Below are 22,820 nucleotides of genomic sequence, written 5' to 3'. Positions count from 1 at the left end.
ATTACTGTATGTTCATTTGCATGTCTTAGACAGGTCTGCAACCCTGTCTTTCCCCATTGTCACCCAGCATACAGCACTTCCACTGCAGCAAGGGATTCTGGGAAATGACATGCAAATGAGCACTCATATATATATATGTATGTACAGCTTAACCCCATTATAGCGTGGTCCTCGGTGGCCACCCGCGACCACTGTGTTATAAACGGGGTCGTGGATTTTTTTTATTGTGGTGGTACCGTGTCCGCCGGAGGGGGAAAGCTGAGAACTCTCCCAGCGTTCCCAGACCCGGTGGGGCAGCGGCAACAGCCCACAGCACTTACCCGGCATCTGGAAGCTCTTCTCCCTGTCTCTGCTTCCTGCTTCTGCTTCCGTCTTGCGAGAGCAAGCTCCCTTAAAGAGACAGTGTGTCTCTGTGTGTGTGTGTGTGTGTGTGTGTGTGTGTATCTGTGTGTGTATTTGACTGTGTGAGACTGTGTGTGTGTGTGTCAGTGTGTGCAGTGTGCTGTGTGTGTGCAGTGTGCTGTGTGTGTGTGCAGTGTGCTGTGAGTGTATGCAGTGTGCTATGAGTGTATGCAGTGTGCTGTGAGTGTGTGCTGGGTGTGTGCAGTGTGCTGTGAGTGTATGCAGTGTGCTGTGAATGTATGCAGCGTGCTGTGAGTGTGTGCTATGAGTGTATGCAGTGTGCTGTGCAGTGTGCTGTGTGAGTGTGTAGTGTGCTGTGAGTGTATGCAGTGTGCTGTGAGTGTATGCAGTGTGCTGTGAATGTATGCAGTGTGCAGTGAGTGTGAATCTTAATTTTTTTTTTTTAAATTTGGGGTCCACGTCAAATTGCGTTATATGCGATCCGTGTTATAGCGGATCGCACTATAACGGGATTGAGATGTATGTATGTATGTATGTATGTATGTATGTATGTATGTATGTATATATATATATATATATATATATATATATGTGTGTGTATATGTATATGTAAAAATATATATGTATATATATATATATATCCAGTGGTTGACATATCACCAAAAAATCTACTCGCCACACAAAAAAATCTACTCGCCACCTAGTAACAAACGTGTGCTGCTTGGGCCAATATTTACTCGCCCGGGGGTTAAATCCACTCGCCCGGGGCGAGCAAATGTATAGGTTTGTCGAACACTGTATATATCTATATATATATATATATATATGTGGAGAGTTACTTTTATGCAGTAATATAGGGTATCAAACGTTCCTTTAGGTCTGATGAACATTAGTAGTTGCCTTATTATTATTGTTTAATTGTGAACCGGCAACATGTTTCGCAGTGCGGTACAATGGGGTACAGAGTTATATATATTACATAAACAGCTGTGGTTTGACATGCACAGATACACAGAGGTAATTATGGGGCCTGCTCATGAGAGCTTACATTCTAGAGGGACAATGTTGAAACAAGAAGGTAAGCTCGATGTGGGATTCTATGCTCTGAAACCCATAAGAGCAATTTTATTCTTAGGGATCTTTTTTTTTGGGGGGGGGGGGGGATCTTTTTATTAACCAATGAACCGGTTATTTTTTTAACTCTATCTACACAGATTCGTTGTTTTTTTTTTATGCTATGCCATTTCAGAGAGATTTACATATATGTATGTTAGGTTGTTTTCATTGGAAAATTGAAATTGTGTGTTCAATAAATATACAGTATATGGTAAGATATGATATGATTAATTAAGGATAACTTCAAAGAAACAGAAGCAAATATTTTAATTATCGGCATCTTCCTCAGCTTTTAAGGACATTACATATTTAGAGTATTGCTAACCAATTTATTAAGCAAATAACTTAGTTTTTTTGTAAACATCTTCCATTTGTTGATTATCCTATGGATATCACTTTGTGCCATTTGGAAAATGGTCTTAGTGCTACATTGACGTAATCTTATATTGCATGCTCTATATTTCTGAAGGTAAACTTTTTGATTTACTAATCCTAAAAATGAAGGCAAACAGTTACATAATACTGTTTTGACTATTATTGTGAATGCTCCTGGCTTTTTTCGAGTAACTAAAGGAAGTTGAACACTCCGTTGTTCAGTTTTGTTTGATTTACCTGAAATCTTTGCTTTGTTTTTAAAGATACTTTTTTGTCTGATTTTGTCCTGCATTTCCCCTCATTTCTTACAATGAAAATGTCAGACTTCCCTGTGCTACATCTCTACTTTGTTAACTCAGAAAACTACACTTTTACTGAATTATCTCCATTCTTGTTTGTTGTAATGATCCCAACATACAAACGACATTGGGCTTATAATTTCAGAGAAAGGTTTTCCTTATTGTAAATTCTAAATGTCACCAAGATCACAGCACACACATTATTTTGCTTGCAGCATGAAACCCTGTCTGCTTTTTCATTCTTTCATTTAGTTTTAAAACACAAACATTGCTCTAAGTCATAGAAAACAATTGCCTTTTTATGTTCTCATGTTCTTTCGGCCTCTGTGATTGATCAGGTACAATATTTGACATTAACCCTTGTGTTCTTAAAGACAATTTGTTACTTCTGACTCTGAAAGTGTTATTGTGGGATGTACTAATGTTTTTGTGCTATTTGCAATGAGTGGTACCGCACCAATTTATGCTCACACAATAACAGGTGCTATAACATCTGCTACATCTATACATGAATCCGGAAATTGTGTGGGGTTGTACAGTATGTGGCTATAATAGTAAAATGGAACTGTAGTATGGAAGCCCTTGGAAGTAAATTAGCTGGTAAAAAAACATATTGACTATTATATTCAGTATAAAAAATGTAAAAATTGTTAAAGCAAAGTAAAGGTAAACTATTAATTTTGACAGTCTATACAAAATTATATATTTTACTTTACCTGCACATTTTGAAAAAAAATCTGCTCCGTCTTGAGAATTACAATTCTTCTTCTTTGAATTGAACACTCACACTCACACTCACATGGATATGAATGATGAAATCCCAAATAATCTGTGCTAAATGCTAGGCATGGATATACTGGGAATCTATTACAAACATTGCAAATCCCTCCAATTCATGTCTGTACAATGTAATAAATTATTTTCTCATTGAGCTTTTATATTCTTTTGCACTAGATGTACATAAAATTATGATTAGCAAAAGCAGCTTCAGATAACTGTAGTGAATGTTTAAGTTGTAAAGGACATTGGTGGAAAAAAAACAACAGATCTAAGTGTTTTTCAGAGCAGAAAATTAGAACTCTTTACTTCTGACTATACCTGTTTAATGAAAAATTTGCTTTGAAATATTATTGTGTTAATGCTGTACCAAGACATTACTGTACATTGACTTAGAAAGAAATATAGCAGGCTTAAACCATTCCTTATAATGGATAGGCTGAGCACATACAGAATAATTATTCTGGAAATATCTCTCATTATCCATTACTTTTTTTATGCTGAGTGCGATTAAGTACTGCAACATATCTTATTACCTGACATTTCTCTGCTTCATAGAGACATCTCATAAACAAATGCAGTGCTTTGGTTCCATTAGTATATGCTAATATTCAGTTATACAGTGAGTGCATTAAACGTTCATAGCGGCTGAGTTGGAAAAATATGAGAAGTGAGATCATGTAAGACAAATATCATGAGATATAAGCACAAGCTATAATCATAAATTGACTTTTCTTCTTACCTGTATGATTTGTATGAAGACGGAAAAAAGTTTAGAGTGAAATGTGATACCAGAAAAGTAAATGTCACTACAGTATATACCGTAGTATTTTTGCTTGCAGTTCTTATCTGACAATTTTATGTATAAATCCTCTTCAAAATACATTGGCAGATAAATTCATATCAGTGGCAGTATTAGCTTTTTGGGGACCCAAGACAATGCAATATTTTAAGCTCCTCCCACCTGTCACTTTGCCCATAATTTTCACATGATTTTTGTATGATTTCATCCAGCCTACGCATAACCGGATGCTTCTTTTTCTTCTTTTTTTCAAGTGCTTGCCTTGTTTAGAGTTTATCATTAAATCTCATGTCCCCAAACTATGTAGGTCAAAGGATTCTAATTAATTAATTAATTAATTAATTCAAGGCTTTGTGCCTGAACACACAATAATAATAGTGATATCAATTTGCATGCCACAGAATAAATAGGTGGCCTGAACAGCTGCATATTCCCTAAAATAGCGGTTAGCAACATCATTTTGATCTGTACCACTACAACAATATAACAAACTTATTTGTGTCAAATTATGTATATCTATACTTATATTACCGTATGTCTGCTTTGGTCTACTTGGTTAATGCATATATTATTAACTCTAAAGTGGCCTATCGTCTGTGAATATTATGTGTAAATTGTACGCTCTCATGAGCAGGGCGCTTGTTTATCCTTATTTAGTATGTAATTCTGTTCATGTGCATCATATAATTACATTGCCTCATTCTACTGTGCTGCAGAATATGTTGGTGCATTATAAATAAATAATAATAATATTGTGTGCTTTTGCTTTTGTCCTCTTCTCTCACATAACAAACTCCGAATTAGGCTGCTCTTATAGTGACGGCGACGGCGACAGCGACGCAACGTAAAAACAATTGCATTGCCACCGTAAGCAAGTAAGTGCGGCGCAACAGTGCGACGGCTTGGTCACGATGGCTGGAAGTCATCTCAATTTGATTTTTACAGCGACCGTAGCCTGACGTCGCCGTCATCGTCACATCTCGGTCGCTGTCGCGTCGCCATCGTCGGCACTATAAGCGTAGCCGTAGAAGCAACAGTAATGTAAAGTAGCACTTCGTAGGACCATTTCTGTTACTATTGTTACAATATTCCACAGGTTTGGAACTCTTGTCCTAAAGGGAAATCAGAGCATGTTGAAATGCACCTTCTGGCTTTGCCAACACTGGTCTGAGTCGCTAGTTATTAAATCTGGCCTTCAGTGCTGTGGCACAGTATGTGAGGGAACAAATCTCAATTTACTTGGTTTTCCCTAGAAAAGAACAATATTAATACATTATAAATACATTTTAGTCAGGTAAACATATAAGAATTACAAATAAAAAGGACAGAAAATCTACTAAAATAATTATATTCCACTCAAACCTAAAGCCCACATGAGAGACAGTGTTTCACTACAATACCCATATTAAACATACTACAATCCACCGACCTAATTAATTCCATCACTTTTTTTTAAAATAACAAAGATAGATGGAGAGAATCATCCAGAAATCAGCTGATTTGCATTTTATTTTATCTACTGGGTCTTCATATCAAGGCAATTTGGGAGCAAAACTGAGATAAACAACATTTCCATCCTGCTTTTATAGGCAATAGTGTATTCAGGCCCTTTGCTCCAACTCTTTATATATAATGTATAACCTTGTTTTAATGTAAACATGTATTTGTAACCATGTAACTGTCATCATAACTCTGTGCCCAGGACATACTTGAAAACAAGAGTTAAATCTCAATGTATTACTTCATGGTAAAATATTTTATAAATACATAAATAACTATACAACCATGCAAACAATTGTACTCAAACTCATTCAGTGCTTGCAATGCATTGATTCATATTCAACTTGCTCAATTAATCTACTAATGAGCAATGACAATAACGTTTAGGGGGTTATTTATCAAAGTCTCTTGGCTCCAAAACGGTGGCAAACCCAATGTAAAAGAATTGCACCATATTTTAGTGTGATCCATTTACTTTGATAAATATGATGCTTTTTGTTGCACTGCTTTTTGACACGTTTTGCAGTTAAGGAGACTTTATTAAATAAACCCCTAAACAACTTATGGACCTAAAATGCTAATAATATGTTTACACAAGGCAATCATTTTCTGTCCCACTTTCAGTATGAGCAACCTTTGTCAACACCCATAATATCAGACTGATCTTAAAAATGCAAATAGAAAGTTGCAGAAGACAGACATTAATAATTCTACCTTCTCCATACACAGCACAGTGCTTTAAAATAGCTGTATATAAATTAGAAATATCTGCTGTTTCCAAACTAAGTGTAAAAGCTGAAAAATATGGTATCCAGCAGGTGTCTGCTCTTCAATAAATCATAAGACCATGGAGCTGCCATTCCAGACAGTACTTACTGTAACACTACACATTGTTAAACATGTGTAAAAAAAAGAGCACAATATTTATCAAAGAAAAAGAATCCCATTGAAAGCAATTGGAGCTTTTCCTCTGATAAATCTAGTGCAATTCTTTTGCATTAGTTTTGCTTGCTTTGTGGCCTGGAGACTTCAGTAAATAATTCTGTGCTGAATGTGTATTTAGCTGTTTTTTTTTTAGCATGAACATCTTTGAATGTTTGGTGTTGCCACATGAAACTTTATTTGTGTTACATTTACCTATAAATGACAAATTGACAAAACATTATTGGTAAAATAAAATGGCTTATTCCTCAGAAGTCAACAAGCATGTTGATAAATAGCCATTAATTGCATTTGTTTATTTGTTAGGCCAATTGAAAGAAAAACTTTAAAAAAATAACTTTCAAGAAATGCACTAAAGGTTATTTAACAAATCTTTATAGTCTGGTCAGTATCGGTGCTAAAATAAAGACACTCTTTGTGTTAAAACTGTTAAACAAAATCTAAATAATATTGTACAGTGTATATAAATTAATACTAGAGGTATCCCATGCTCTTTTCTTTGCCTTATTATAAAATACAGTAACACTAGTATCTTAAGATTGAACATCCCAGTAACCCATCAAACTCCTGCTTTACATTTTACAAAGATTAAGTAATCTGTTTACAGCCATTTTTCAAATGAATGAACAAAGTCCCTGTTAACTATTCATATTCTGTTGTTTTGTTGGGGAATCAATGTTGCAATGAATGAGTAGCACACTGACCATGAGTACAATGAAGGCAATCAGGAGGCTCCAGGCACCCTTCAGCACAATTCAAGCTAAGTGGCTCCCAGATTTTAAATCTTTCCTGCATTGTGATAGTTTCCTGCTGCTCCACATGTAGTTCTTTTGTCCTACAACAAAAAAAAACTGAAATGGCTTGATGTGGCCACTGTATTTCCTTCTCTGTCTAAACAGCTTGTTAGCTCATGACAGCATTACTACAAAGAAGAAACGCATTTCTAAAATTCCTTCCCAAGATAAAATATAAGTCCACCCAAGGACAAGTTTAATGCTACTAAGAAAACCCAATCCCTGTAGTATTCTGCTGAGACAAAACTACTATAATAGGTACTACATAGGAAGTCCAAGAATACATTTTCATTTGTCAAGAAGGTTTAATTACAAATATATCTGATATATATGAAAATAACAAGCTACACTCAAATTGCAAAGTTTGGCTGGAAAAAAAACTAATAACTTGCAGTGCTTTTGACAGAAGAAATCTTGTTACACAAAGCCTCTAAATATTTTTTTTTACTGTGAGCATGATTACAGAACAGATTTTTCAAAAGGAGAGTTTGAATAACAGGTTTAAAAAAGCAGAAAATGTAGCATCTTGCAATGTTTTCATCCTATCTAAATGGCAGTTAGAAAGACAACTCTGATTTCGATATCAATAGTCCAGTAAAAGGTCCTTCTCATACAGAACAACATATTTTGTTATCATGTTACTGGAAAAAAGTGCCTTTTGAGGTATTGAATGAGAGAGAAAGGGGTTTGGTTGAAAGTTGCTGGACTGCCTGTGTGCATGGAATAAATTCAGTCTACAGGGACTTCATCAACAGAATGAAGTTTTATAAATATAAATGAGTGCAACTTCTGTTCGTAGATGAATTTTCATATCAAATGACTTTCTATGATAAAGGAGTATGGGATTACAGTTCAGCAATGACAAACATTGCATTTGAAGAGTGCATTTTATAATGTTCATCTAAAAAAGACAATTTCTGTTTTACTAAAACTCTCTTATGCGGTATACAGAGATTATTTCCATGCTGTAGCATTCTAGAAATAACTTCTAGTATTGTTTTTTACCAATAAGTGTAGTTTTTTCTAACCAGTATTAATGACGTGTTATCTCTTGTTTGGGTGAATACTTTGTGGTTTCTAATAAAAAACTGTTTTTATATTTGAGGGATTCCACTTTTAATGAACATACATATTTGTATAGATTAAAGTGCTGTGAAAATAACAGTGTAATGTGATCATTAACAGATAACAATCTAGTATATTATTATTATTATTATATTATTATTATCATCATCACCATCACCATCACCATCATCACCATCATCACCATCATCACCATCATCTATTTATTTATTTATTTATTTATTTATTTATAGCGTGTCCAACATAGTCAGCAGTGCAGAATCTATAATCTGTGGAATATACTATATATAAAAAAGGTCTATTTAAAGGGAGCAGAAGGACTTCAGGACTGCATCTGGAGAAATCAGAGATGTCAGACCAGAACACAGTCAGCTAAGACTTTCTATATTGCTCCCTGCTATTGTTGCATATGTTTTGGGGTTGGTAACTAGCTAAGCTGGAGACCCAGTTAGAAAGGGCCAGAGCGTATAGTTAGTTTCCCTAAAGGGAATAGGTGTTTATTTTATGGTTTGGTTTTGCCTTAAAGGGGCAGTAGCCCCAATGTTTTAGTTGTTTTGTAGAGAATAAAACCACTCAAATATTATGGTTTACCCAGAAATGCATGTGTGGACTCTTCTCTGACCTCGCCTACAGGTCGTTCCATTACAACATCATAAAAAAGAAATACAGTGCACAGAAAAACACACATCTAACTACTGTATATCTCAAAAGTTTGATATGGGGTGTGTGCGGTCTCCATTGGTGTATGTAGACATGTGTACTGTATTGTATATAGTGTAGTATTGATTTAAAAAAAAACTTTACCCGGAAACTAACAATGGCCTAGAATCATCCACTTTTGTTAAAACAGAGTTAATATCGAACTGGGTACAAAAACAAATATTGGCTGCTTTTACTGCAATTTTATAACCATCAAGATTGCATTAAAGTCTTACTGCATGCAAAATTTTAAGTAGCGTCGCGATGCAGTAATTAACTCCTTGAATAATTAGCAGTTAATTACCACACCACAATTAAATGTAGAGTGTAATGTAAAATTTGTATCATACAGTAGGGTGTCATGTTCATGCCTGCAGTACCCAGGCTTATCCACTGGGACTGCTCCTACTCTGTTAGCTCTCTCAATGTCATGTTCTAGCCTGCAGTACCCATGCTTATCCACTGGGATGGCTGCTACTCTGTTAGCTCTCTCAAGAAACATTCCGGACCCTGAAACCCGAGACCTGTACTTGTGCTCTACTCTCAGCCTGCCTATATAAACTTCACCTTCCTGACTGTCAGTGCCTGTTTATACTGGTTCCTCAGCTCCTGCTAGGTTCCTGGGTTTACTGCTGTTGCTATTGTCTTGTTCCAGTCTCCTGACCACGCTATCTGTCGCCTGCCTCTGACCTCTGCTTGTGACCCTGACCATGCTCCCTGCTGTTCCTGCCACTTGGATCCACTCCATCCATAGATCAACCCTTGACATAGGTTTATATGATATAAATTATTCCATAACCCTATGGTAGAAAATGCATTAATCCTTTGATATTTGTGTCTATCAAGGTATACCATAGGCACCAGAGGGGTTAATTTTAGACTATAACTACTGTACACTTCCTACCCCCCTTGGCTACCTACATGGCTAGTAAAGCATTGCCATGCCGTGCAAAGTGCAAAGTGAGAGTTTTTTAAACATATATCTCTATTTGAGAAACATGTACAAATCCAGATCTGTTTCATTTTATACATGAGCAGCACTTTGTAAGATGTGGTTATACAAAATTTTAAATGTTTAAATACTTCAATAATAATATTTTCTTGGTTATTTAGTTAAACCCTTTTCCAAAGCGTCATAAGCCTGAATAGGAGTTTGAGCTAACTGGGAATGTGTGTGATAGACATATATACAGGAACTAATTTGCTCATCGATTAGTTAATTGATCCATTAATTTATGAATCAATTTATTAAAAATTGTGTAACTATCAGGATCAAGCTTAGGCCCTGCCCCTGTGACTTACCTCACGGCATCACAGATTTCACGCGTCAGCCTCAACCTACGCGCAGGCTCCATGCTGCTAGGAAGGGAAACACTGAAGGGACTGTCTCCAGGCTCTATTCCTATGACGATATGGACAATGCACGGTGCACACTAGCTACGCACAGACGCCGCGTGGACACTGGCAAGCAAGGGGTTAATTCACTCAACTATTCCATAGCTGCTACTCACTCCGCCCCTGCCTTTCAGTACACAGTATACCTGTGATTACTTATTGCTCACAGCTCCCTGCTGCTTCTCCATTGGCTGCTTGTTCCTTATAGGCTCAGACAGCCCTCTTGCAAACTGGCTGAGCATAAACTCTGTTCTAGTGACTTGTGCTTACCTCTAGCTTCTTGGGGCCCTGACTTTGTCTTGTTTACTTCTTGTATTTTGTACCTGAGCTTGCACCCGGACTCCTTCCTTCTCTGACCCCTGGACCACGGCTACGGACACGTGGATTCTACATTCTATACCCCTGGACCCTGGCACCGCACAACGACTATCCGATTTCTCTACTCCTAGACCACGGCAAGTATGTATGTATGTATGTATGTCTTTATTTGTATAGCGCCATAAAATGTACATAGCGCTTCACAGTAGTAATACATGTCATATAAATAACAAATATAAATAACAGATCATGGGAATAAGTGCTTCAGACATACTGTAAAAGTAACATTAAGGAAGGAGTCCCTGCTCCGAGGAGCTTACAATCTAATTGGTAGGTAGGGAGAACGTACAGAGACAGTAGGAGGGAATACTAGTAAGTGCGTCTGCAGGGGGCCAAGCTTTGTGTCATGTGTCCATGATTATCCAGTGCTACTCATATGCTTCTTTAAGCAGATGTGTCTTAAGGTGGGTCTTAAAGGTGGATAGCGAGGGGGCTAGTCGGGTATTGAGGGGAAGGGCATTCCAGAGGTGTGGGGCAGAAAGTGAGAAAGGTTTAAGGCGGGAGAGAGCTTTAGATACAAAGGGGGTAGAAAGAAGACATCCTTGAGAAGAACGCAAGAGTCGTGATGGTGCATAGCGAGAAATTAGGGCTGAGATGTAATGAGGGGCAGAAGAATGTAAAGCTTTAAAAGTGAGCAGTAGAATGGAGTGTGAGATACGCGATTTAATCGGAAGCCAGGAGAGGGATTTCAGCAGGGGAGACGCTGAGACAGATTTAGGAAAGAGTAGAGTTATTCTGGCAGCAGTGTTTAGGATAGATTGTAGGGGAGACAGGTGAGAGGTAGGAAGGCCGGACAGCAGGAGGTTGCAGTAATCGAGACGTGAGAGAATGAGGGCCTGAGTCAGAGTTTTGGCAGATGAGTAACAGAGGAAAGGGCGTATCTTTGTGATATTGCGGAGGAAAAAGCGACAAGTTTTAGAAACGTTTTGAATATGAGAGGAGAATGAGAGAGAGGAATCAAGTGTGACCCCTAGGCAGCGTGCTTGGGCTACTGGGTGAATGATCGTATTTCCAATAGCAATGTGGGAGGATGTAGTAGGGCCAGGTTTGGGAGGTAGTATAAGGAGCTCTGTTTTTGCCATGTTAAGTTTCAGTCGGCAGATGGCCATCCAGGATGATATTCCAAAGAGGCATTCAGAAACTTTGGTCTGTATAGCAGGTGTAAGGTCAGGGGTTGAAAGGTAAATTTGTGTGTCGTCAGCATAGAGGTGATATTTAAACCCAAAAGATGTGATTAGGTCACCTAGAGAGAGTGTGAAGAGAGAAACGAGAAGGGGTCCCAGGACAGAGCCCTGGGGTACCCCCACAGAGAGATCAATAGAGGAGGAGGAGGTGTTAGCAAAAGAGACACTGAAGGTACGATGGGAGAGGTAAGAGGAGATCCAGGATAAAGCTTTGTTCCGAATACCAAGAGTATGGAGAATGTGAAGGAGAAGAGGGTGGTCCACGGTGTCGAATGCTGCAGAGAGGTCGAGTAATATGAGAAGAGTGTAATGACCTCTGTCTTTGGCAGCATGGAGGTCGTCAGTTATTTTAGTGAGGGCTGTTTCAGTAGAGTGAGCAGTGCGGAAGCCAGATTGTAGAGGGTCTAGTACAGAATAGGTGTTGAGAAAGTGTAGCAATCGAGAGAATACAAGACGTTCAAGGAGTTTGGAGGCAAAAGGCAGGAGGGAGACAGGTCGATAGTTAGAAGGACAGGTAGGGTCAAGCTTGTTGTTTTTGAGTAATGGTATAACGGTTGCATGCTTGAAGGATGAAGGAAAGGTACCAGAGTAGAGGGAAGAGTTAAAGATCTGTGTGAGCATAGGGATTATAGAAGGAGCAAGAGGTTTTAGGAGATGGGAGGGAATGGGATCAAGAGGGCAAGTGGTAGAGGGAGAAGAGGAGATCAGCAGTGATACATCCTCCTCCGAGATAGCAGAAAAAGAGTCAAGAAAGACAGGAGGAGAGTTGGGAAGCATTGTGGGATGGGAGGAGGCAACAGATGGGATGTTCTGCCGTATGGACTCCACCTTTTTCTTAAAAAAGTCAGCAAAGTCCTGAGGTGAGATGGAGGAAGAAGAGGAGGCAGCTGAGGGTGGTCTGAGTAGAGAGTCAAAGACAGAAAAGAGACGGCGTGGGTTAGACTTGTGTGTGTTGATTAGTGATGAAAAGTAGGTTTGTTTAGCCTGAAAGAGGGCCGAGTTGAAACAGGATAGCATAAATTTGTAGTGAATGAAGTCTGCGAGCGTATGAGATTTCCTCCAGAGGCGTTCAGAGGAACGAGTGGAGGAACGCAGCATGCGTGTGTGGGAGTTTAGCCAGGGTCTGGGGTTAGAAGGGCGAGGACGGCAGAGAGAAAGTGGGGCATGAAGATCAAGAGAGGAAGATAAGGCAGAGTTGTAGTTCCTGACCAGGTTGTCAGGGTCTGAAGCAGAACTGAGAGAGGAGAGGGAGGAGCGTAAAGTGGAATCAAGAGCTGGTAGGTTAATAGAGCGCAGGTTTCTGCAAAAATGAGGGCGAGATGGAGATGGAGATGGAGAGAAGCGAGAGAGAGAAAATGAGATGAGGTGATGGTCGGAGAGAGGAAAAGGGGAAATGGAGAAGTCGGAGAGAGAGAAGTTTTTAGTGAAAACCAGGTCTAAGTAGTGGCCATCCTTGTGGGTGCTGGCTGCAGTCCACTGTTGTAGGCCAAAAGAAGAGGTTAGAGAAAGAAAGCGGGAAGCCCAAGGGAGAGAGGGGTCATCAATGTGGCAGTTGAAGTCCCCAAGGAGAAGAACAGGGGAGTCTGAGGAGAGGAAGAAAGAGAGCCAGGATTCAAAGTGAGAGAGAAAGGCAGAAGGGGGATGAGTAGAGGTAGGTGGGCGATAGATGACCGCCACATGAACCGGGAGAGGAGAGAAGATCTGGACTGTGTGAGCCTCGAAGGAGGGAAAAGCAAGAGAGGGGGGAATAGAAACTGTTCTGTAACGGCAGAGAGAGGAGAGCAGGAGCCCCACGCCTCCACCCCTGCCACCAGGGCGTGGAGTGTGGGAGAAGGAAAGGCCACCATAGGAGAGGGCAGCTTCCAGAGCAGAGTCAGACTGAGTGAGCCAGGTCTCAGTTATAGCAAAGAGAAGCAGGGAGTGAGAGAGAAAGAAGTCATGCACAGAGAGGAACTTGTTAGAGAGGGAGCGAGCATTCCAAAGGGCACAGGAGAAAGGGAGAGAGGAGGGAGGGTGGCAGGGGATGGGTATGAGGTTGGAGGGGTTTACACCAGAAGGAGTAGAAGTTGCATGTGGAAGGCGAGGACGAGAGCAAGTAGAAATAAGGCAGGGACCAGGATTGGGAGAGATATCCCCAGAAGCAAGGAGGAGAAGCATGGACAGAAAGAGAATGTGTGAGGATGATTTGTAGGGGTGTGTTTTAGTGCAGGCGGCATAACTGTGTGGTGACAGAAGTTGCAGGTAAGAGAGGAGTTCATGTGAACTGAGTAGTGGTGAAGTAAGGAGAGATGGTGAAATATGAATAGAGTTAGAGACATGATGAGGCTGGTGGAAGGAAGAGCATAATTTGAAAATAAGTGAGGTTACAGTAAATATAAAAAGTAAAGGTGGCATCACAGCAATAGTAATGTGTTGAGATGTGCAGTGTGGGATGATAACCTCCTTTCCAGCGTAGTTCAAATGCAGGAATCAGAAGCAGTATATTCAACCATTCTGACTTCTCCTACCCTGACCCAGCTACACGACTACCACGCTGCACTCCGGGTGTAGCTGCTCGGTTGTAGGTCGGTGGCTACTGACATCCCCACCTCGGCCTCTCGGTCGCGCCTTGTTTGTGGTGAACAATCATTACAGTAACTCTCTTCAGCAGTTTAAACCAGAGTGCTTAATAGAGAGCATTTTATTTTTGTTTTTAATTGTTTTATTTTGTGCCTTTATAAACTCTTGGGTAAATTCATGTTTCATAACCTTCTTGTTTATATAGCATAGCCTCACAGCCACTACTTTTTCCTGGGCCCTTCCAGTGTTAGTCCTGTTAGATGCAGGCAGCAGAGGCGTTAATTCCTTCTTTAGGCTCTCTGTGTGTATTGCAGACTTGGATACATTTCAGGTATCCAAGGACAGACCTAGCAATTACAAGAGAGTGTCAGCCTGAGAGAAGGATACTGATTGGTGATCACTCACTTTTACTGTAGATGAACCAATCAGTATTCAACCTGTTCTGTTAAGGGGCAGGGTTACAACACCAATCTCAGGTTATAAATTCTGGCACTCTTCAAAATTCAGTGCGCTTCTTCTTGGTTGTTCCTGGTTGATCTTTCTCCTCCACCTGTGGAGCGAGGAGCCTCTTCCTCCATCCCACCAGGAGATGGAAGGAGAGTGTAGCAGGCCTGACATGGGCCAAATGCCTGAGTCAGGGCTCTGACAGTTATGGGAAGACATGCGAGAAAAAGGAAACCTCTGTGCTTACTGTGTTTTTACCATCTGCATGCAATAAAGCCAGTTGTATCAGAACCAGTATGATTACTGTCTGCTGCTGATCAACAAGAATAAGGTGTCAGTATGGGCCATCCCCTACCCCTGCAGAGAATCTATGCTGACTGGAGGCGCAGCATCCCTGAAGAACAAAGGTAATCTGCAACCCTGTCCTGGTTCTCCTCACACAATCGCGGAGCACTCAGCCCTCCTGTTTACCTACAGGTATGCAGCAAAACACCTAGACAGTAGCCAGATAAGAAGCAGACCCCCAATATCAGCTAGGGTGGGGGTAAAATGGCTACATTTATAAATTCTAAGTAAACCTACATGGCTGCCAGCTTCAGTCTATCAGTAGTTTTGTTTGTGACATAATATAAAATCTTGCAGATCCTTTCATTATCATTCTGTTGTAACACTATATTTTGCTACCTTTGTCAAGTATTATAAAATATATAATAAAATGACGTATGAATATGCATTTTTCTAATGTAATTTGATATTCTAATCCCACAGTATTACACAATATTCGTGGATTCTATTAACCCTAATCAAGATGTGTATCTGGTGTGCTTATCAACAGACTTCCACATTTCAACATCAATAATTAGCATTTTTGCTAGATTAAATCTTGAATGGAAGCAAAATAAATTATAAATCAATTATAGTTCAAATGTATTTCTTAATGAATACTAAGCTTAATATAAAATATACTGATGTATTTTTTTTAAAATATATATAAAACAGTATTAATAAAATATAAATGAATGGGAATCAGATAAAAATATGATAAATAATAAATGAATGGGAATCAGATAAAAGAAGGGGGAGGGGATGCATCTACAGTATGTAATGTAGAAAATAGCTGAAGCGCTCAAATCCAGGTGTAAAGTACAAAAATAAGCCAAACCACTAAACCAGGGTACTAATAAATAACATAGTACTTAATATGTAATAGTATGGGTACTATCCTCCTGAAGACAGGTGGTAGATGGTACAAGCCCACTCACCCTCAGTCTCATCGGCAGGTTCCCCTGAAAATAAGCAATACTTACATCCTGGTAGTAGGTAGGCAAGCTGTGCAGCTACATATATGCAATACAGGAAAAGGGAGACCAAAAAGCGCACCAGCACAAACGGAGCAGGAAGGACCCAAAACAAAAAATAATTAAAAGGGCACTTTAAATGACAAAAGACCCATCCAACGCGTTTCGAATGTTACAGCGTTATTTTTCAAGGATGTAGCCAGAGCCCCCCTCTGGGCTTTCCCCTGCCCTTCTCTACCTTTCGATTGGTGTGGGAGGGGTGCAGGCGTGTCTGGTGGGTGCCGATGAAGTGGAGGGGGCAATCGCGTCACCAGCGGCGCCCTTCGCAGGGCGCCACCATCTTGTGCCGATTTGCGCATGTGCAGTCTGGCGGCAGCCATTTCCGCTTGCGCATGCGCAGGAGAAGTTTGTGAGTGCGGCGGCCATCTTGCTACACCATTGCGCATGCGCATAAGGTTAGTCGCGCCAGCCATTACACCCAGGGGCTCCGCATGGGAACTACAGCTTCCAGCAGCCTCAGGAGCTGTTCATCACATGGCACAAAACAGCCAATAGGCCTGCAGGGATCTCCTGCTTGTGAGTTGATACATTTGGCACACTTAGAAGCACGCCAGTCGGAGCTGGGACACAGAGATGTGAGGGTGTATGTGCAGGGCATCTGTGGCCCCTGCACTAGGCCAGAGACCCCTCTGATAGACCCCAGCTATGCCCTAATTCCCCTGAAAGTTTGTGGCTGCTACAGTGACAGGCCCTTATTCAGGGACACTGCCCCCTTAGCTGAGTAAGCATTAGGGATACAGCTGCACACTGCACAGCTCTGACTGTCTGTGGTCTGGAACCAGATCTCACTGTAAGTGTATAGAGACTATCTGCATGTGGGACACTCCAGCTATATACCACCCACACGGAGGAGGACTCATCGCGGAGGTAGACACCATCGCTGTATCAGCGGACCCGGTATAATCTATCAGCCGACGCGTCCGGGTGCAGGAGCAACCGGCAGGTACCTATACACCAGTGCACTAAACATTTACCCCTAGACTAGTGGGCAGTGCTGTCTCACACATTGGGGTTGGATGTGGGGCTCTTTGGGACACGGTGTGGGTTACACGGTGTTGGGTTATGGCCCTGTGATGCTTGATGGGTAGCTGTAACTAGTAGCATTATTCTCATTACCTGCATAATATGGTCATTAGTAAAGGTTATCGTTATTTTATATAGTGTGTGTGTGTGTGTGTGTGTGTGTTAGTATTATGGTTCCTGAGGGATCCCTCGCAGGTGGAAGTGCTGCACCTACATTGTTGTTATATCACTCTGGGCTCCCCGTGGCTGAGGCTTGGGACTTCCGTGAACCAACAGGTAATGGCAGCACCAGTAGACTCTTTACACTAGGGGGAAAGAGGGCTACATTTGGAGGCGCTGCTGAGATTCAGACCTGGGGTGCCCTACTCAGTAGTCAATTTAGATAGCAAAATACACAGCATGTTCTCCCCAGCCAAGCAACGGGTCCATGACTGGGCTTTGAAACTCAATTTATCACCCTGCCACATGGTCGCGGCCATGGATGTGCCATTTGACATTACCCCTCAAGAAGTCATGAACCAACTTAGGCCCCTCCTGGGTTTTGCCAACGTTTGACAGATAGGTCAGAAGTGGGACCCCACTTTCTGCTGGCACATCCTCATCCTGGCAACCCGCCACGAGATACGCGAAGATGATACTCCTAGGGCCTTACACCTTCCAGAAGCTCTGCCTCCAGGCTGCACTGTCATCTTTCCTGAATTGTCCCTGCCAGTGGCAATTCGTGGCCCTAAATGTCCTTATGCAGTGCCCTTTCAAGCGGAAACTCCGTCTCCCTCCCACACACCCGGGGAAATATGACGCTTTACTCACGGGGTGCTCAGTACTTTATTCTGACCCTCTCCTGTCAAGAGTGATTTTCCGTCCCGGGACCACGCAGGAAACCTCCCTATGAACTGAGGCCCTGCGACCATCCTACTGTCAAGGATTGGACTTCGGCTGAAGTGGATCCCAGTGGCACGAACAGCAGGGAGCGAAGTAGGAGTCACAAGCAGAGATCAGAGGCAGGCGGCAGGTAGCAAAGTCAGGAAACAAGCAGGGGTCCGAGGCAGGCGGCAGGTAGCGAAGTCAGAAAATAAGCAGAGGTCGGCAACGAGGAAACTGGAACAGGATGATAGCAATAGCTAACACAGCAGTAAACACAGGAACCTTGCAGGAGCTAAGAACCAGTATAAACAGGCAAGGAGGAACAGGACAGGGAGGTATATATAGGCAGGCTGAAAGGTGAAGCACAGGTGCAGAGGTGTCAGGTATCAGGTTCTGGAATGTTCCTTAGTTTAGCAGCAGCAATCCCGGTGGACAAGTTTAGGTACTGCAGGCTAGAACAAGACATTGAGAGTGGCAGCAATCCCGGTGGCGAAGCATGGGTACAGCAGGCTAGAGAATATGACATTACACCCCCCTCCCAAGAGCGTTCTCCGGACGATCCTTGCTAGTCTTGTCTGGATATCGTCGGTGGAAAGCTTTGACTAGTCGCGGAGCATGTACAAAATCTTTGGGTTTCCAAGACCTCTCCTCTGGGCCATAGCCCCCCCAGTGAACCAGGTACTGTAGTTTCCCTCGGTGAAACCTGGAATCCAAAATTCTTTCCACAATGAATTCCTCTTCGTTATCCACGAGGACGGGTTCAGGGGGAGGAAGTCTCCATCCAGGAAACGGGTTCTCACGGAAAGGTTTCAGCAGAGAAGAGTGAAACACAGGGTGTATTTTGATGGTCTCAGGAAGCTCTAATCTGAAGGACACTGGATTTATTAGTGCTGAGATGCGAAATGGCCCGATATATTTTTGGCCCAATTTAATGGTTGGAACCTTTAGACGTAGATTTTTTGTAGAAAGCCAGACGTTATCCCTGACTTGAAATTCTGGGGAGGGTCTGCGGTGTTGGTCTGCTGCTCTTTTGTACTTTACTTGAGTCTCACGAAGTGTCTCTTTGAGTGTCTCCTGGATGTCTCGCAGAGTCTCCAGTTTCTCTGTAACTGCCGGAATGGGGCCCGAAGATGGAAAACGAGGTATAAAGGTTGGATGAAATCCATAATTTGAGAAAAAGGGGCTCTTCTGAGTCGATGAATGATGTGAGTTGTTGTATGAAAACTCAGCTAATGGTAGGAAATCAATCCAGTCATCCTGGAGATGACAAACAAAACATCGTAAGTTTTGTTCCAAAGTCTGATTGGTCCTTTCTGTCTGGCCATTGGATTGTGGATGATAGCCAGACGATAAATTTAAACGAATTCCTAGAGAGGAACAGAATGTCCTCCAAAATTTTGAAGTGAATTGTACACCTCTATCGGATATGATCTCATCAGGAGCCCCGTGAAGCTGAAACACCTCTTTCACAATCAACTTGGCTGTCTGGTCTGCAGAAGGAAGATTCTGTGCTGCAATGAAGTGAGCCATCTTTGTAAGTCGATCCACCACTACCAGGATGGTATTATGTCCATTTGATAGTGGCAGGTCAACAATAAAATCCATTGATATGGACCCACAAGGACGAGTTGGAACCGGAAGAGGCTGCAGTAAACCCACAGGTGATGCTCGAGGGGTCTTGGTCCTAGCACAAGTCTCACAGGAGAGGACATAGTCTTTAACATCTTGTGCTAATTTAGGCCACCAAAAAGAGCGAGACAACAGTTCCTGTGTCTTGAGGACACCTGGGTGACCAGTGGGTCGGGAGTCGTGCATTAATTGGAGCACCTCTAATCTTACCTGCTTAGGGACGAACAGACGATCCTTACAGTTCCAGAGACCATCACATAGAAATAGTTCTGCTTCCGGAAGAGGGTTTTAAGAAAAGTGTCATTTGAGTAGGCTCCCTTTATTCGTGTGAGATCGGCAGAGAATGTGACGCCCAAAAAATTTCTTTTTGGAAGAATAGTTTCTTCTTGCTCTTTGTCTGAACTAGGATTCGGAAAGGACCGTGACAAGGTGTCGGCTTTCCCATTCTTGGAGCCATGGCGGTATGAGATGTGGAACTGAAATCTTGCAAAGAAGAGAGCCCATCTGGCTTGTCGCGCAGACAGTCTCTTTGCGGATCGAATGAATTCTAAGTTCCTATGATCCGTAAAGACCGTAATTGGATGATTGGCCCCCTCCAGTAGATGTCTAAACTCAGAGAATGCAGCTTTTATAGCCAAGAGTTCTTTGTTTCCAATGTCATAATTTCGTTCAGCTGTTGACATTTGGTATGAATAAAAGGCACATGGATGAAGGAGCATCTTGGGTCCAATTCTTTGCGACAGAATGGCACCAACAGCGGAGTCGGATGCATCCACTTCCAAGATGAATGGTAATTCTGGATTTGGATGAGGATAGGGGCAGATGTGAAGAGTGACTTCAATTGTTCGAATGCCGCATCCGCTTTAGGAGACCATTTGAAGGGGAATTCTTTCCGTGTGAGTTGGGTGATTAGAGCAATAATGCCAGAGAAATTTTTAATAAAACATCTATAGAAATTGGCAAAACCCACAAATCTCTGAATGTCCTTTTCATTTAGAGGGATTGGCCATTCCACCACGGCTTGAATCTTGCCTGGGTCCATACTCAAACCCTCGGGAGAGATGATGTAACCGAGAAATTGCATGTTGGTCTTTTCAAATTCGCATTTTTCTAACTTGATGTACAATTTGTACATACGGAGACGCTCAAGGACAATTCGGACATGTCTCTGATGATCCATGATGTTATCTGAGAAGACAAGGATGTCATCCAGGTATGCCACTAGCATTACAGAGTCCAAAAGGCATCACCAGATATTCATAGTGCCCATAAGGGGTTCGGAAGGCTGTTTTCCATTCGTCACCGGGTCGAATGCGGACCAAATTATACGCTCCTCTGAGATCTAATTTGGTAAACATTTTGGCTGACCGAATTCTTTCCAATAGTTCAGGTATCAGAGGTAATGGGTACCTGTTCTTCACCGTAATCTTATTTAGTTCCCGATAGTCAATGCAGGGGCGTAGAGAACCGTCTTTCTTTCCCACGAAGAAGAGCGCAGCGCCTGCTGGAGAAGTAGAGGGTCGGATAAAACCCTTTGATAGGTTCTCCTGTAGGTAGTCATTGAGGACCTTCAATTCCGGTTCTGAGAGGGAATATATTCTTCCAAACGGAATAGCAGCACCTGGTAATAATTCAATGGGACAGTCATAAGAGCGATGTGGGGGAAGCGTATCTGCGTTCTTCTTGTCACACACATCTAAAAACTCAGAGTAAAGAGCCGGCAGAAGATTTTCTTGAGACGAGAAAATCTTCTGTATTCCTACACACTCTGGTATAGGAGTTTTAGGTAGACAGGCTAGCTGACAGTGCTCCGAGGGAAACGTGAGGGTCTTTGTCTTCCAGTCAATTAGTGGGTTATGGATCATGAGCCATGGAATTCCCAGAATCACTGGAAACAAAGGTGATGGAATGAGTCCAAAAGAAATCTTCTCCTGGTGATTGGGCTCCATGATTAGTGTTAAGTTACTGGTTTCATGGGTAACAGGTCCAGAGCTCAAGGGAGAACCATCAACGACTTCCATCCTTTCTGGCGATTCCTTGGCTACAAATGATACCGAATTGTTCTTGGCGAATTCTATGTCCATAAAATTCCCTGCCGCCCCTGAGTCAACCATTACTGTGGTTGAAAAATGATGTGTTCCTTCCTCGATTATAATAGGAACCAGGAGGTGAGGGTGTAGCGAAGGAGGGTTATCTTTCCCTTGAGAAGCAGAGAAAACGGTCTTTGAAATAGCGTGCAGCTGATTTCTCCTAGGGCTCTGGAAAGAAGACCGCCTGGACTTGTTTGGGCAATCAGCGAGATAGTGCCCATCATTTCCGCAATATAAACAGAGATCTTCTGTTCGGCGTCTATTCCTTTCCCCGGTTGAGATGGGTCCCTGCAGTGTATTTACTTGCATCGGCTCCTCCTCAGTCTCCCTGGAACGTCTTGGGGTACTGACATCTCTAAACCCAGGGTTGCTTGGCATGAACCCGTCTCTCCAATCGTCTTTCCGTAAGCCTGCGATCAATTTGGATGCATAAACGGACAAAGTCCTGAAATCTCTCTGGGGGCTCCACCCGGGCTAGTTCGTCTTTAACTTGCTCCGAGAGACCCTGCCGAAAATGATATTTCTGCGCGGCCTCATTCCAATCAGTATCGTTAACCCATCTGCGGAATTCAGCGGCGTATTCAGCTGCCGAGCGTCTTCCTAACGAAGATTGTTCAGAGTTGCCTCAGCGGTTGCACTACGATTTGGGTCATCAAAAATAAGACTCATGGCTTCGATGAACTCCTCCAGGTCCCTTAGTAGTGGGCTATCTTGTTCTAACATAGGGGAGACCCAAGCAAGGGCCTCATCCTTGAGCAGGGTTATGATCAGTCCAACCTGGGCTTCTTCTGTATGATAAATGATGGGCTGAAGCTTGAACACAAGTCTGCATTGATTAAGGAAATTCCGGAGAGATTGTTTTTTCCCCCAAAATTTTTCCGGAAGGGATATACGGGGTGCGGTTTGCACAGGCACAGTGTTTTGACCTGACAATGTGATTAAGGCTGCTCGTAATTCACGATTCTCAGCCTCCGCAGTGGCGGCTTGTTCTTCCAAGTGGCCAAGACGATTAAACACGTGTCTTTGTTGTTCCTGGTAACCAACCATGATATGTTGTAAGTCATGGAGTGTCTGAGCCTGAGCCGGGTCTGTTCCAGTGGAATCCATGGTAGGGCCTGTTTATTCTGTCAAGGATTGGACTTCGGC

Source organism: Ascaphus truei, chromosome 3, assembly GCF_040206685.1.
Source record: "Ascaphus truei isolate aAscTru1 chromosome 3, aAscTru1.hap1, whole genome shotgun sequence".
In the NCBI taxonomy this organism is placed as follows: domain Eukaryota; kingdom Metazoa; phylum Chordata; class Amphibia; order Anura; family Ascaphidae; genus Ascaphus; species Ascaphus truei.
Note: the sequence above shows the minus strand (reverse complement) of the source record.